A 17,641-nucleotide genomic window follows, 5' to 3' on the forward strand; every position below is an offset into this window, starting at 1 on the left:
CATAAGAGGGGCCCCTGATCAGTCAACAGTTCTTTTGGAAAACCAACCGACTAAAAAAATCCAATCATTGCTTGAGCCACTACACTTGTTGTCATGCTGGCCAAGGGCATATCCACACAACTGAAGAGACAGGAGAAAGAGCCTTCTTTAACTCTCCTGATTCAGACTGCAAATCTCACAAAAGGAGAAGAAACTATGTTCAGTGCTGTAAACCACAGCCTACTCGAAAGCGGAAAGTGCCCCCCCCCCCAGTGACTGTTATTATTGACATAGGGGAGAAAGAAGACAGATAGAGGTGAAGCGCTGTTGCAAACCAGAGTCTAAAATAAATCCCACGGCATGTTAAAGACTACCCTCACCCACTAAATAGTGGCATGCTTCATCAGTGGGCAGCTACAGACACCCTGGTGCAGACTAACACTCAGGGTGGAGTGCTGATTTTTTTAAGAAAGAAGCGAGAAAAACAGGAGATAGTACTCCTTATGACAGATCCCAAAATGCAGAGAAAGAGAGTAATAAAACTGCCTAAATTATAACCATTGTCCCACTTGACAGGATTAAAAGTAAATCTCAACTCGGGGCCGGAGGGCTCAGAGTGGATTTACGGGAGACGCCAAACCCTTGATGAATGTTTGACTGCAGGTTGGTGTCCCCACTCCGGTCCTGAGTTGAGAGAAATACTAATGCAACTTGGGTAACAAAGATAAGTGTGGTTACATTACAAGAACAAAGTAATGCAAAAATGTATTGTTTAAATTGCTGACTAAAGCCAAATTATTGAAATTTTCAAGAAACCTAGAGGGATCAGGACCCTGAGGAAGCCCAGAGATCCATTAGGGCTAGGATGATTGGCTGAAACTTGTTGGTAGGAGCAGAAGGGGTCTTGGAGAGGTAACTTCTCCTACACACCCAACTTTTATTTTTAATCCTGTCAAGTGGGACCATGAATAAAATGATTACACTGGTTATTAATTAGGCAGTTGTATTACTCTCTTTTCTCTGCATTTTCGGATCCTTCATTAGGAGTATTATCTCCTATTTTTCTCTCTCCCTTCTCTAAAAAATCAGAGCTCCACCCTGAGTGTTGGTCTGCACCAGGGTGTCTGTAGCGGCCCAATGATGAAGCATGCCACTATTTAGTGGGTGAGGGCAGTCGGAAAAACCCCAGGCCAATAAAATCTCTGCAACAAATATTCCTCGGTTTTCTCCCACAATGCCCTCCACCTGTCTGTTTATGAGCCAAATGTAGTACCTTCTCCCTGTATGGTGAAGGTACCAACAACTGTGAAACTCTCTTGTAGGGTTTCTGTATTCTTCGATATAACAACCCTTTCGAGACAAAGAAATAAAGTCCTACTTATCCCTCTTCATCTTCAGTCGCATGAGCCCAAGCTTGCTCTAAATTGGAGTCATCTTTTTGGGCTGATCTAAAACTGCATGACTCAGGCTCCTTCACGGCTGTGGAAGAGGAAATAGACAAAACATTAGCTAATCCATTAAAAACAAACAATCTGTTATGTAAACGTTTCTCTCTATGTGATAATCTCTGTTTATACCTACCAGGTATCAACTCTTCAGTTACAAAGGAAGCTTCCTGCAACCACTGTACCTATTTTCTGTCTCCTAATAGATTGTTCAAAAAAAGGATAAACCCTCTATAATCAGTTCCCAATATCATCTCTTCTACTAGCTCCGGGACACAACCCACCGTATATTTTCCTTATGTCCAGTCCATTCCATCTCCACCATGGCTATGGGATAAGGCTTATTATCTCCATGAACATACGTAATAACAACCGTATTCCCATCCAGCCACTGACTTGGTCCCATCCTGTCCACACTTACGACTGAGTGGTGACAACGGGAGTCTATCAAGACTTTTGTTGGGACCTGATTAAGATACATTCACATGTGATATTTGCTAAAGCTGACACTAGCCCATAACACTTGATTCCTGGAGTACCCAACTTCCATTGGTTCAGTCATGGATGTCCTCTGGGGGTGATATCTGGCTATACGGCCCCACTCACCTCATTGAAAACACTGGGGAGCCTGATTCACTTCTCTACTAGGAGGAAAGCGTGAAGGTGATTGACCTTCTGCAGGGGATCGTAAAGAGGTTTGTGGGGATGAAAATCTCCAAAGCAACAGGACTGGGCATTTGAGGTTGAGATACTCGTGTTTCAGGGGTACAGGTTGGGGTTGGTTGAAAATCCGTAGCTCTATGATAAGGGCAGGCCAGCTCTATAGCCGTATTGACTGTGATATCAGGATGAAGTTTTACCCAAGCCCTTGTGGGATTTGGAAGAGCATCCAGGTACTCTTCTAGATACACGTTATCCAATATTTCCTCCATGGTCGATAGGGTAGGTTGCAACCAACGATTACCCAGATCTTGTACTCTGTAAAATAGGGTTCTTGGATTGTCTTGGGAGTTCCATTTTTCCTTCTGGAACTTTGAATGATAGTATTCACTATCAAATCCCGATCGTTCTAGGATAATTCTTTTTATCTCCAGGTATGGAGTGATAACTGCAGGATTAGCATCCTGATAAGCCATTTGCAATTCCCTGGACAAAAGAGGGGCAATATACTGGCCCCATCATTCTGGAGGCCATAACGCAGTACTACCCACCCTCTCAAAATTTGTAAAAAAGAAATCAGGATCTTCCCCCGACCAAAACTACTGCAATACCGAGCTAGGAACGTTAGTATGGACTATAGTATTCACAATTGTGTCTATCAGTCTCTGTAGGGCCATATCCTGCACTACTTGGTTGTTATCTATGACCCCTGCTTGTGATCCTTCTTCTCAGTGGTGGCCTGCCCCTCCACCACCAATTGTAGATGATGTTGTCCCTCAGCCAATTGTTTTATCATATGGTCACAGATTGTTCCATCCCCTTCTCCTGTCAGGGATTTGCCTATCCCACTTCTGACACCACTGTGACAAGACAAGCAAAGAGGGCCACTCGGATTACTCAGTTATTGTTTTCCTTTTTATTTATCAATGATAGAAAAGCTTTCAATTATAGGTTCATAGCGCAGAAACAGTCTTCTTCCAAAGAGCTCCTGGACCTCTCTTCCCATTCCTTCTTCCACTTCTCTCAGTCTTTCCCGCACCCTTGGGAGGAAACCAAATTACAAGACCATTAAGTATGATTTCCCTACTGTCTTCTCCCTTCACCAAGAAAACACCTCTGTGAAAAACAACAGGCCATCAGTGCTGGTTTAAACAAAAAAAGAACAGGAATTTCCTTCACGAAGTGCAGGGGGTGATATCAGTGCCATTCCACTAACTGTTCTACACAAAACGCTAAGTACTTTAGGTAGAACAAAATGGTTCAGACAGCTGAAGCTTAGGTATCCCGCACCTTCCCAGTGCCAAAAACAAGCTTACAATGACGCAACCCTACACCCAGCACAAACTTGACCCCAGGACATGCAGGGAATAGTGCCACACTTGCCTAAGGCCGGGACCCCAGTCTGGAGTCCCGGCGGTCTCATCCTATACATCCTCCCTCGGGTTCTATTCCTCCTGGCCGCAGCACTCTGTGAAGCCATCAGCATAGGAAAATCTTCTCTCCGTCTTGTCAGGATTCATCCGCCCTTCGTCCTCCGCTGCCACATTCGTTACTCCTACATCTGCGTCGCTCACACCACTACTTGTCTTCCTCCAAACCACCTAAATCAACCCAGCTGACCCTCCGTCTTCATTTGAGCTTTGCCTGCCTTCTCACACAACCAATCCTGGGGTGTCCAGTCAAACTCTTCTGTGTCAGAAAGAAGAGAAATGCTAGAATGCATTGTACTAATGCCGCCAGGGTCCTTGCGTCACTCAAGGAAGTCAGGCACGCTACACACACACAATTGACACTACAACTACAGGCACCACAACCACCATCACACTCACAACCAACACCCCACCCACAGCCAACACCACACTCACAACCACCACTACACCCACAACCACCACAACCATACCCACCAACTCAACAACACACACATCCAAACCAACACACACAAAAGCACATCTACACACAAAACAACACTACCAAAAACAGACACACAAGCACCAGAATATCAAACTCCAGCCAAGCAACACACATCCATACATACACCAGACCCATATACAACTGCCAAACATACAGACACACACACAACCACACCAACCACCTCAATAGCATACTCATCCAAATCAACACTCACACAAAAGCCCACCTACACACAAATCATCATCAACCATAATCAAATGCATACACTCACCCAAATACCCAACATCTGCCAAAAAACACATATCCAAACATACACCAGACCCACATGCAACTGCCAAATATACAGACACACATACATCACAGCTCCAGCTCCCTTACCTCCAAATCCCAAACCTTTCCCACCCCTCCTACCCGTATTCCTCCTCCCAAATTCACATTTTACCTGTCCTTAACCTCTGTCAAACCTAAACCCACCCCTCCCAAGAAAGATTCTTGAGGTGCCTGCTCTGTGCCTGATACATGCCCCTTCCTGAGGAGATTACCTTTTGGCAGTACGTATAGAAGGCAAGTTATGAGCAACATAACCACAGGCTATTGTCATAGGAAAGCCTTTTGCTCTCCTTTTATGTTTTGAATTGAATAAAATATTTATGAGAGAAGTATCTCATTTAATAATGGAAAAAAATGTAAGTTTACAAAGTTTGTCCTAAGATTATTTTTCATTTACAATTTTTTGATTCATCAAAATGTTAATGAAGAAAATGTTAATTACATAGTTTTACTTACTTACATTTATACAAGGAAATACAACACTTTTTTAAATGTCTTATTTGTAAAGTCCATACACTAGTAACAAGCATTTGCAATGCAATCGGTCCCGCCTTTGGGACCTTATATGTTTTTAGCTATGCAGCACATTAGCCTGGGTGCTGAAGCATCTACTGCTCTTTAACATGGAGGGAAAAGTAAGCACCAAACTGCGTGACACGCCAGGTTGGGGAACACATGGAGAGACATATTGCCTTTCAGCAGGAAATGGTATAGTCCAAAGCTCTGTTTTTAATATAAAAGCAGGGCCTTCTGTGGTCATATCACTGAAAATACAAGATTTGAAAAAAAAATTACAAAAAAATACACGATTTGAAAGAAAAAATTATTGGTTAAGGGTGCTTGTAGAAGACAATTTCTATGGACTGGAATCTAGAGAATGCTAAAGCAATTCTGGTATTTTACTGACCTCTGCTGGTTGTTTTCTATCCAGACAGTTAACCCCTCCCCCGCTCGGCTTGTCATGCAGCACAGTGGAGCTGTGCTCATGACGAGGTAAGCTGGTCAAGACCACACCCATTCCAATGGAACACCCAGCACAGCAGGGGAATTATCCCCGCGTGGGTGAGGCACAATGGTCATGACGAGCTCAGCTTATCATGAGCACAGCGCGACCGTGCCTTATGACGAGCTGAGCTCGTCATGAGCACGGAACAGGTTAAATACAGGCAGTTGAACAGAAAATAAAGTCCCTAAGCGGAAGCAGACAAGTCCTAGGGCTGATCTCCAGAGCCCACAAAGTACATACACATATAAGTATATACTAAAGTATATATCCTAAAGTATATACTAAAGTATATACAAGAGGTCTTGAATGCTCAACCTAAAAAAGGATTGTGATAGACATAACATTTTTGGTGCAAGCATTCATCATGATAATGTACACTTGTACCAAAAATAACATTTGGGTTTATTGTTTTTAAGTGTTAATACAGGTTTGTTTATTTAAACTTAATAAATGAATAAATAAACACATATGCATTACATATTACAAAAAATAAGATCAGTTAAATGTAATAAAATACAGAAAATGCGCTAGACAAGGAGAAATGTTACATAAATGAATAAAATGATTTCCATTTAGGACTAACACTGATTTTACATATATTTTTTTAAAAGACATTACCTTGTCTGGTGCAATTACTAAATTATATTAATTTAAAATTATTCAAAAAATGAGTACTGCATAAGTTTATAATTTGATAGTTTACGAAAAATGAGGAAACACACCTGTATCAACATATTGAGGTGTGGCGCCGCGGCTAGGGCGACTGACTCCGGAATCTGGGGATCACGGTTCGATCCCTGGCACTGGCGGCTGATTAGCCGAGCACCATGTGACTCTGGGCAATAGCTTGCTTAATCTTCCCGACGGCCCCCAGTGCCTAGAGACCCTTACGGGTGATTGTGCGCTTTACAAATGTGGATTATTATTATTATTATTATTATTATTATGAATTTTGTTTAATGTCACCTTTTGTGTAAGTGTCCATTATCATGAAGGAAGTTTGCACAAAATTTGACAATAATAAAATGTATTTAATACAATATTACACACATATACATTACACATTGGAAAATGATTGCTTGTACGAGAGATTTCAAAATGCACGTGTCCAGAGCTAATGCAAACAGACAATTCAAATGGAAACAAGTAGAAAAGAAGCTTACCTTTGATTCCGTCGACGACTGGGTTGATTTGCTTCGTGGTCAAGTAGCAGCATAGCAGCAGCAAAGGAAGGACTTGGACGATTGAGTTCATGTCGGAAACCAAAGCAGAAAAAGAAAAAAAACGTACGTTTCTACCATATACACTTTTGATACCGCCAACCCAGGTGTGGAGGTTTACCTGCCACAGTTACGTCGGCGCGAAGGAACATTGTGATTGACTCTCAAGAAAGTGGTAACAGTTATAAATGGGCGCACTGCAAATCAAGGTAAGTGATGCCATGAGCCTGGTACGGAACCTCTAGTGTTACAAGAAGATGAGCGCAATAGATGCTCTTGATAATGAGGAACGTGATATTTATCTTAATTTTCATAATGGTGCATATAACTACCACGAGTGTCGAGGCGAGTGACTGATATGTTTTTAAAATGACGATGGAGACTTGAGGATATCTTATGATAGAGGATGATATAAGGTAAAAGAGATTATGCTCTTATTTGTAGATCCTAAGAAAACGGACATTTGCTCGCTTTTGGGTTGGATTGAGATACACCTGGCGATACAGAGGAGGGTAGGTAGTTGTGGCCTCACATTTCTGCAATATAGGGAATTGTGTATTATATATTAGCTATTTCTATTTTATGTTACGGCCCGTGCAGCACACACAGATAGATGACACACTATGGGTGACATTAGTGTGTTCTTGGTTTGGGACTGACTTTTCTTTTTCGTACTCTAGTCACCATTACACTAGGGTGGTGTGAGGGAGGGTGGTGTGAGGGAGTATCCCTCTAATTTGTGTAATAAACTAGATAAAGAGGAAATTACAAATTAGAATATTTGTACCATTGTTAATTGCAGCCCTGAGGAAGTCTGATGTCATAGTACTGACAGGACGAAACACGTGTTGGCTGTGCTGTGGAAGAATTAATAAACCCCACCCTACAAACGTGGAACCGCAACTGGAGGACTGTGATATTTTACATTAGGAGTGCTCGGAAGAACATTTTGGCACATTGTGATTGACCCGGTAGAAACATTGGCTGAACTCACTCCGACAGCCGCTTTTACCTATAGTGCCATCGACGCGGGAGGAAAATTCTAATGGAGACAGCGGCACTTGGAGGGACTATCGCCCATAAATCCACCAGTGTCTAAATTGAGTGGGCAGACTGCCTAGTAGGTGGGTGGGGAAACACACGGAAAAGCAATGGTGGGACCAGATCCACCAAGATCTAAATCAGGCCCCAAGTCTCTGACCTCTGGCCTCTACAAGAGCCTCAATTGAATTTTGGAAGAAACAACCGTTATCACTGCTGAGGCGCGTGGCGCTTTCAAAATTGGTACAACAAACCCATGCACATTCTCAAATTAACTAAAAAGTAATGTCAGTGTAGACATAAGAAACGTTGAGGAGACAAAGGCATGGAAAATACATACAGTAATAATTGTGTATATAAGACAATTCAGGCGTTGATGTATAGTGTCTTTTAATGTTCAGACACGAAAAAACCAGCCGACACGTGTTTCGTCGCGTGTGGCACAGTCTGCCTGCGACTCTTCAGGGCTGTACAAAATAGAATTAGAGTTGAAAGGTCGCTCTGTCGGTGATAATTCCGACCTGACAGGGCTCTGGACCGGATAAAATCGTCTGGTCGATAGAACGTTTCTGACGTATTGCCACTGGGAAAGATCCACGTCGAAGTGAGAGTACATGGATCAATGGTTTCAAAGCGAAGGTATGTGTTTCTAGACGGGTGCGTGTGTGTGCCGCGTGAGGTTTTAAAATGAATTTCGTTGAGCACACTGCATCACCAAATGTGATGCAGTGCACGCAACGAAATTCGTTTTATTTATTTATATGTTTACTTACCTGTTAAACTCCATTATCCATACATTACTACCCCCCACCCTACCCCTGCCCCTCCCCACGTCACCGCCCTGCAGGAACTCCTACTGCCAACCGCGGCTGGTCTGGACAAGACATTTAATCACTGTAGTAGGGTAAGTTATATGGCTCAGGGAACTTCATGTCATTTGAGGAAATTATATATAGGCATATGATTTGCATCCCGGAACAGTTCTTTGCACAGACAGCTCATAGTAGACAAGCACTATCAACATGGGGAAATACCAACGGAGCTCGTGGTAAACCTCAATAAATTGCCAGTTTAGGCTACTAACATGTAACTTTGTGCCTGCCTCGTTTCTATCTCCAGTTAGGTTGGAAGCTATGTGCCCGAATGTTTCATATACCTTAGATGTGGCTTTGGTGAAGCTGGTTTTCACATTAGGGCGTGGTTCTACATAGTGGTCTAGGCATTCTGAGGCAGAATATGCAACCAAATAACGACACTGACCAACAAGTAATGCCTCCAGGACCCCAAGTCATGCCCCCTGGAGTTGATGCCAGAACAGACAGGCCCAATAGGAGATTATTCACCAAGCAATGGCCCTCTCAAATATTGCTATCAAATGGAAGTCCCCAACTCCCCCAACAATGAAAGCGTGGAAGTTGGAGGTGCACACATGATGCAGACAGATGAGGATGCTAGCAAGCACTTTAGATAGAAGGCCGAATCAACCAGCAACAGCTGGATGTGGTGGATGCTGTATTGTAATGAAACAATAACACTGGTTATAAAAAAAAGATATAAGGCCAGAAAGACAGATACAGGGCTAGAATGGGACTCTGTCCTAATAGCACTCGCTCCCAAGTCTAACCATAAACATCTTGAGCCCCAGTCAGCACTGATTCATAAAAGGACGGCCATTTTTAAACATGACACTTTCAAGAATCATACTTTTCTGAAATATATATAACCAATAAAAACAATTTCAAAAATCTTACTGAGGAGCTTTGGCACTCTTTTCCTTGGAGAACCGAGTAGTAACTTTTGCCAGTTTTACAAAAGCATGGGTTTGGACAACCAAGGAGGCCTTAAACCTTCGCATGGTGGGCCTTACTAATATGCACGTTTTACTGCCAAGCCCTAAATAAAATGCTACGGATAAAAATATTGTTGAAAACTAGAACCAGTAAATTGCTATTTTGAGGGCTTAAATGTACATTATAACCTTTAAAAATAACACCGTTTTCTAAGGGTTCACCTTAAGGGAGAGGTTAATTTAGATAGAGAAGAGGAACCAAGGGTATACATGACCATGAAGCACTATTGTTGGTGGAGGAGAAAAGTTAATAATTGTCGTGAATATATGGCATGGTGCACTGGTTAATGGAGAGATGGCTGAATTCTGACATTTGAGCATGCGTGTTTGAGGCTAAGGGTTGACCACATCCATAAATAAAATGCTCTTTTTTAATTTTGCATTTTTCACGTTTGTAATAAGGACCAACGCTGTGAGAATAAGATATTGAAGTCATTGTCATGGAGTTGCTATATCATCTTTATAATATAACATTTGATTCTATAAACAATTTAAATTCCTTAGAAAATAAAGCATATGGTATTAATGCGAATCAATTGTTTGATCTTTCTATATTGTAAAATGAGGTGTTCACAATAGCAACAACCTTTAAAAATATTATAAATGCATGACCGGAGCATCCCAGTGAGTTCCTTTGCTCATGTCCCTTTTTTAAGTTTATGTATATGATGACTTGTATCATTTTTAGGTCTCGCCTGCAGGCAGCGCGCATGGTGACAAGCTATTGTGTCTAAAAAGGGGCTTATACTCGCCCATTACTTACTATTCGTTGGCATCATTATCACTCTTTGTTTACTTCTAGTGAAACAGCGCGTGCAAAGTGTCACTTCCTTTTCCCTGTGTGGAACAAGTATAGATTTATTTATCTTAATTAGTGTCCATCGGCTGCTCGCGCTGTGATTGAGGTACTATTTCTTCTTTTTGTTTTGCATTTTTATATAGCGTGACCCCGAAGGTATTGGAGCATTTTACATGAGCACCTGTTATATTACACAAATTCACATTTATTTTTTTAGGCAGGGGAGATGAAGTAATTTGCACAGATTCACAGGATGTTTCCCCAGTTCCGAAGTCAGCAGCTCTGGTTGTGGCACTACATCCTTTTATCCCCTCCCTCCCACCCATTCCTTCTCTATTTGCTTGGTAGGACTGCTTGCATTAGGTTAAGAAACAAGCATTGGCACAGCCAATAGGTCTTACCTATTTGATATCCATTGGCTTTGTCAGTGGTTTTTAACCATGTTGTACAGCAACCCACCTGCTGTGCAGCATGGCGGAAAGTGTAAAATAAAAGTGCTATAACGCCATCAACGCTGGCCATGTCATAGCGCTTTGTTTTTACTGTCAACCATGCTACACAGCAACCTCGCAGATGAATACCATAGCTTAAAAAACATTGAAAAGCCAAATAGTAGAGCTATTTGGCTTTGTCAATGTTTTCTTTGCCAGGTTGTACAGCTGTGCAGTATGTTTGAAAGTTTAAAAAGTGCTATAAAGAGGCCATCATTGTCCGCGCCTCAGCACTTTTTTTTTACTTTTAGCCATGCTGCACTGCTGTACAACATAGCTAAAAAATATTACAACACCAATAGATCTTGCATCGGCGAGACATATTGGTTTTGCCAGTGCCTGTTGTAAATGGTGTTGTTATCCAAAAAATAAAGATGCATTGCTTAAATTAAAGATATGTTTGTGTATTTTTTCAGTGGGAGCAATCCTATCATTCCGTTGTTCCTCTCAGAGTAACATCAGCTGATGGATTCCTTTGTTCTTCACTCAGGTGTCTCATTTGTCTCTGGTGAGCTGTCAAGTTTTTTTATGTACTGATCCATCAAGTGTAATTTTGCTTCCCCAAGCGATGCTGCTTCCCAATTTTCCATTTTTCACACTGGCTCCCCTGAGAGGCTTCCTACATGCGGCAGGCCCTCTCATCAGAGGCCTAAAGAAGATTGAGTCTATCACTCAACACAGATGGAGAAACCCCAAAGCATCTTCGAGGTAAGTCACATTACATACAAGACCAACAGACAGTGGAGCTGGAAACATTTTCAAACTGGTGGTGCTGCAATCAATATTACATCACTGACCTCATAGAGATTCTGAAAAACTCAAGCATCACACAAAGAACAAGTGTCACAAATGAGCCACACCCTTTCAGATAGCGGGTGGTAAGTGTGTAGTATGCTGGTGTTGCATTTAGTAGCACAAAGTCCCAAATATATTATTAAAGCATGGTACGGTATGGTCATTTTCTTACATTATTGTCCATTGAATGGACCACTAAATTTGCAGACATACAGTTTTAATTATAAAACTATAAAGTGCATAAACAATAATGTGGGTTTCAGCTAATATTAGTCATTTGCACATCACCAAGTAAAGTTTCTTGATTAGTTCTGATACTGTTAAAATCTTTGTATGAATCATACTTCATCATCAGAAAAACAGTTCTTTATTTGTGCTTTCCCAACGTTTTATTAATTTTGAATTAATGTGTTTGTGTTTATGAAGAAAACATCCTGTAGCCTTTCATTTCACACCAGCTAACTTGTAACACATGGCCTGATTAGGATGGTGGGCGAACTCATGTCCGCCCGCCACCCTAACAGAGATGGGGACCACCCAACATAGTGTTGGGGGGTCCCATCTCCGTTAGTATTACTGCTGGCTGCAGCACCCACCGCAATGGAAAAAAGGGATGTGTAACAGATCCCTGTATTATGTGACAGGCACCATGCAGTGCCTGTCACTTGGTACAAGGATCTGTTGGGGGACACACACCCACAGAAAAGGGTCCGGGCTGAAGGGGGGCCCGCATTGGCCCCCAATGTCCATCCCGCCAGCCTGTCCATGGTGGGTGAACCGCCATGGAAAGGCTGGCGGGGATGGACCATCCTAATCCCTACGGCGGTGCCTGGTAGGCATCAACACCATTATAGGGATTGGGAAGCCCTCTGCAGCACTGTACACCGCACGCCATCAAAATCTGGCAGGCGGAAAAGCTACTTAGGATGGTGGGGAGACCGCCACCGACAGGCTGTTGATTGCGGTCTCCCCGCCATCCTAATCATCCCCATAATTCACTTCACAAAATCCTCACACATTGCAGTAAGAATAAAAAAAGTCAAAGAAAGGTGCAGGGAATATCTCTGGGGTGGAGAGATTAAGAACTGCAAGCCAGGTAGCCTCACCGACCAATTTCTTGATCATAAAAACACTCCAATTTACAAAGCTTCCTTTAGCACTGTCCAAGGTTCCCTCCCAAGACAGTTATACTTAAAATTCAGATATGGGTCCCTCCCAATCTACGGGTTCACTTCCAGTTGGGGAAGTAAACTTGGATCGATCATTTTGTGCCCAGCATGTAAGCTTGTTCCTGCAACCTTGCACCACTTCCATTTGTTTTGCACTGACTATTGGGCCCGCCGCAAGAAGTGGATTATACCTGTGTTTCATCTTCTAGGAGTCAGGAAATAGGAGGTAGCTTTGACAATTATAAAGTCTGATACAAGCGAAGTGATAGCCATTAGTGTGGCAAGATTCATTGCAAGCTGCCTGGCTTATACGCAATAGATACCTGGAGAGGTACTCCGGCAACTCTGATAATAGCACGTGCTAGACACTTAGCACCTCATCAGGAAATCACACTACTTGTATATTCTTACTGGGCTACAAAAAAAACAAGCAGGGATAGTCACGAATGGTGCAGGAATGTCAAGCAGGGATAGTCACAAATGGTGCAGGAATGTTTTTCGATTTCTCTACCTTTCCTCTTCCCTTCTATGTGGGATCTGTCTAGGTCCTCCACTATACTATAATGCACTTTAACAAGCTCTTTGCCCTCCCTATATTCCCCTTTTATCATTGTATCTGAAGTGCAAGGATTTTATCTATGCTGTTTTAATTTGTCACAAAACTATGCCTCATCTTTTTTTCTAGAAAGGATCTTACATACTTGCTAATTTGTACAGAAGGAAACAGATATAACTATTGTATTCACAATAGTTGTACTAGTTGTTACTGAGAATCAATCATTACGCAGCAATCAAATCAAATACTGTGTTTTTAATTTTTTTTATGTTTTAAGGATCCTGAATTCCAATTAACCAGACTTTGAAGATGGTCTAGGTTTAATATCAACAAAGGATGTGTAATATTTTGTAAAGTGTTCATCAAATTAACCTTTCGGAACTCTTGTGTGTCTCTAGTCATAAGGGTCCCATAGTTAGAATATGAACTTTAGACGTAATATAAGCACACACTGCACTTGTGGATCTAAAACAATCTGGTAACCCATGGTGATAATTTATTTGGTTTGTTCCTAACTTTTGCTTGAACCAAAAACTAGAACCTTATAGTCAGCACTCGAGTCGGGGTACCACGCGGGTGGACGGCGTCCCTCCACTTATTTTAATGGGAGGTCAATAACTGGAGCAAATGGAGCCACACATTCACTCTTTGGCCTCTCTGGGACGAGATCAGAGCTCATTCAGAACGCTGCTCATGCGCTGGCTTCTCTGATGCAATCGCATCTAAGGGGTGAGCGAGGGGAGGCAATGACTCCGATAGTGCAAACCACCTTTCGTGACATCACTTCCTGTCGTGACGTCAGTGCCCCACTTCTTTTTTAGATCTCCCCTGAGCCAGCGCAAGCGCTGCTCTAGCGAGACATTTAGTAGCTGCTTTGAAAAGTGCTACTTTGCCAGCCACCAGCTTGCTATCACGCGCACAAGCATGCGCGTGACGTGCACAGCTGCCATCGTGCACAGCTGCCATTTGGCTTCTTTCATTGCGTGCGTGAAGGCTCTCCCTTACCCCCTCCCTTCTATCACTCCCTCCTTGTTGTATAACCACTAAGATTTCTTAGTTACTCTTGGTGAGCATAGCGGACCCATTCAGAAGGTTTTTGCTCATTAATAGAAGTGTTATTTAACTCATGTGTTTGCAATTAGATGATTGTACAAACTTGACCATGTGTAGATATGTATTAACCTTTTATTTTTTCAATTTATGGAGCTATATGTGAACTTTTATGGTTATCAATAACCGAAATAACGTTTACCAAACAAACAGAAAAAAAGCAAATACCAGTCTTGATTTTAAAAGAATAAGCAGCAATGTATCAGAAGATAAAACTGACATCGAACTCTGTCTTTGAATGCACAGCAAATGTGACAAGATAAAAAAAAATGTTAAGTCATCTTTAACCCCTTCGCTGCGGGGGTTAATCCCCCGCTGTGCTGGGGGGGAGGGGGGCGCGCACAGCGCCCCCATGCTCATGACAAGCTCAGCTCGTCATGAGCTACGGCGCTCCGGTGCTCATGACGAGCTCAGCTCGTCACAGGTGCATTACCTGCCGTGGAACGCTCAGCACAGCAGGGGAATTATCCCCGCGTGTGAGCCTTCCACGGCTCATGACGAGCTGAGCTCGTCATGAGCACCGGAGCGCCGTGGCTCATGACGAGCTCAGCTCGTCATAAGCATGGAAGAGGTTAATGCAGCGGCAGCCGGCACAGGTAAGCACAGTGGGGCGGGGGCGGAGGGGGGGAGTCGACAGACTATGGAATAGGTATAATTACATAAATAAATAATACCTATTCCGTCCTCTGTCGATTTCCCCCCCCCCCCCCCCCCCCCCCCCCACGCCCAGCCCTACTGCTCCTAACTGTGCCGGCCACCGCTGCTTTAATGCTTATTCACCTTCGGAACTCCAGCATCGTTATTTTGGGAGTGGCAGAACACCCCCTCCCCCCAACTTCCGGAGTTTATGTCAAAAAAACTTGCACCCCACAATTGAAGCAGCTAAACTAACTACCTCATATGGAGACCAGAACCCATGCAATAGCTAGACTAAAAATTAAAAACTGCAAACAAAGAAGATCAGAAGACAACGCCTCTCCATCTACGCTCTTGGGATACAACCAACATTCCCATCAACACTGAACTTCCCCAACACTTAACGACAGTTCACAAAGGAGCTGAAGACCCACACCTTCAGAGAATGCTACATCTCCACATGGTAGGGTGTGCCACTCCCAAACCCACTTCTTGATTGTAAACAATAATAGATCATAACTTTGAGCTTCTGCCCTTGTTTAGCACTCTGTTTCTCTCAGTCTAGTTTTGCACTGTAAAGGCACTCACACTTCTATGCATACAGTGCCTTGAGACCCTTATTGATGAGTAGTTGTGCTATACAAGTACCTGATTGAATGATTGATTGATTGAATACATCATGTCTACAGCGTGTGCCATGAGTATAGTTGTCACATGATGATAATGATTGATTTCATCTACACTTTGTGGAATAGGTCACTTTACCCTGCACCCCTTTACAACGCGTGCCATTACCCCACATTTTTTACTCCTCAAACTCTTTTACAACGCAGGACTTTAGAACGCAATCTATTGCAACACATGCCCAGTTACAACGCAATTTACTATTCTAACTCCACTGGTGGGTTACTTTGGGGAGTGCGTTGTAATGGTTTGCGGTGTAAAGCCCTGTGTTGTTAAAGATTTTGCAGAGTTCAAAATGTGGGGTAATGGCATGCGTTGTAACGCATGAGATGTAAAGGATGTTTACCCACTTTGTGTAGTGGACACCATGAACTCTAAATCATTTCCTGGGGTCTGATTAACTGAAGTGTTTCCTTGGCTTAAGACATTCTTGGGACTGTCTTAAATCATGAAGCATGGCTCTGATTTAAGAAGGGTTTTGAACTGGCTTAATGCAGTTTAATTATAGTTTTAAGACTGTACAACCTTGCTTAACACAATTTAAAGACTGACTTAAGCCAGATAAAACTTTAGCAAAACATGATGTTGGCGCCTCAACTATAGGTGTTATTTGCACCTTTGTTAATAGTACTTGTCTTGCCGTGTGCAGATGATGAAATAAAGAGATGGGAATTGGGGATGCATCAAACAGAATTGCATTTGCAAACTGTGCGAATCGCATTTTTCGGCCGTTTGCGAATGCAATTGACTAATTTGGAATGCATCATGCATTTCGCAATTTTAGGAATCGCAACCATGTTGCGATTTCTAAAATTGCGATTGCATTTAAGAAATCGCAATTAGAGATTTCTTAAATGCAATGCATGATTATTTTTAAATTGCGAATTCGCACTTTGGAAGGGGTAAAATAGCATGAAATTGAACTTCATGCTAATGTACCGAAAACTATCAAATATGCACAAATTGCATTTTTGAAAGTTTAAATTTACACACACACTTGCCCTTGGGGCATGTGTGTGTGTAAATTGCATTTAAAGTTACATTTCAGGGGTGCAGGGAGGGGTTCTTTGGACCCCCCTGCACCCTTGAAATTGCATTCACATTTTGCGAATTGCAATTTGAAATTAGCAAAATGTGATTGCCTTCCCATTCATTCCTATGGGCCTTTTGGCCCATAGGAATCAATGGGAAGGGTTTTCCTTAATTGTGATTCGCAAATTGTGAATCACAATTAAGGAAAAATACTGAATCGCAAAAATAAATGTGAATCATTTATGTATTGCCGTTTGCGATTTCTAAATTGCGATTTCTTAATTTTCGCAATTTAGGAATCGCAAACGGCAACAATGATGCATCTACCCATTAGTTCTTTGACTACAAGCCTCTGCTGTGTGTCCTCAACATGCTGGACATTATTTATTTATTGTTCCCTGCGCTTGATCCTAACTTAACACAGTATTAAAAGAGTATTTAGCCAAGAAAAAGTATCCCTGATTTATGAACTGTTTTGAACTGACTGAAGACAACATTAAAACATTCTTAATGCATTTTAAAATGTTCTTGTGTGACTTAATACATCCATAGGAGAAAGCCAAGACAAAACGTAGAAAATATAGTCTCAAACCAGGGGATGGTATTAGTGAATAAGACACATATGTCTTTCCTTTAGATAGTCTTAGGACTTTTTTAAACCAGGAAATAACTCCAGTAAAAAAGGCCTATTTTTTCTTCATTTACCACTGCTTTAAACAAGGAAATGACTTTAGCACGTTAGGCGCGCTGAGTTTGTTCTACTTGGTCTTACCAGTGCTGTATGACCCTTGAAGGCCCACTCCACACAAAAGAACCCCCATCCATGCATACCCTGCGGGGCTACTTCGGTGCCACACACTGCGCTGCTGGGTTTTACTAACAGCCATAACATAAGCACAAAAGATGAAACCCAGGCAGTGGCAGATAA

The sequence above is a fragment of the Lissotriton helveticus genome, chromosome 9 (genome assembly GCF_964261635.1).
Source record: "Lissotriton helveticus chromosome 9, aLisHel1.1, whole genome shotgun sequence".
NCBI classification, from domain to species: Eukaryota; Metazoa; Chordata; class Amphibia; order Caudata; family Salamandridae; genus Lissotriton; species Lissotriton helveticus.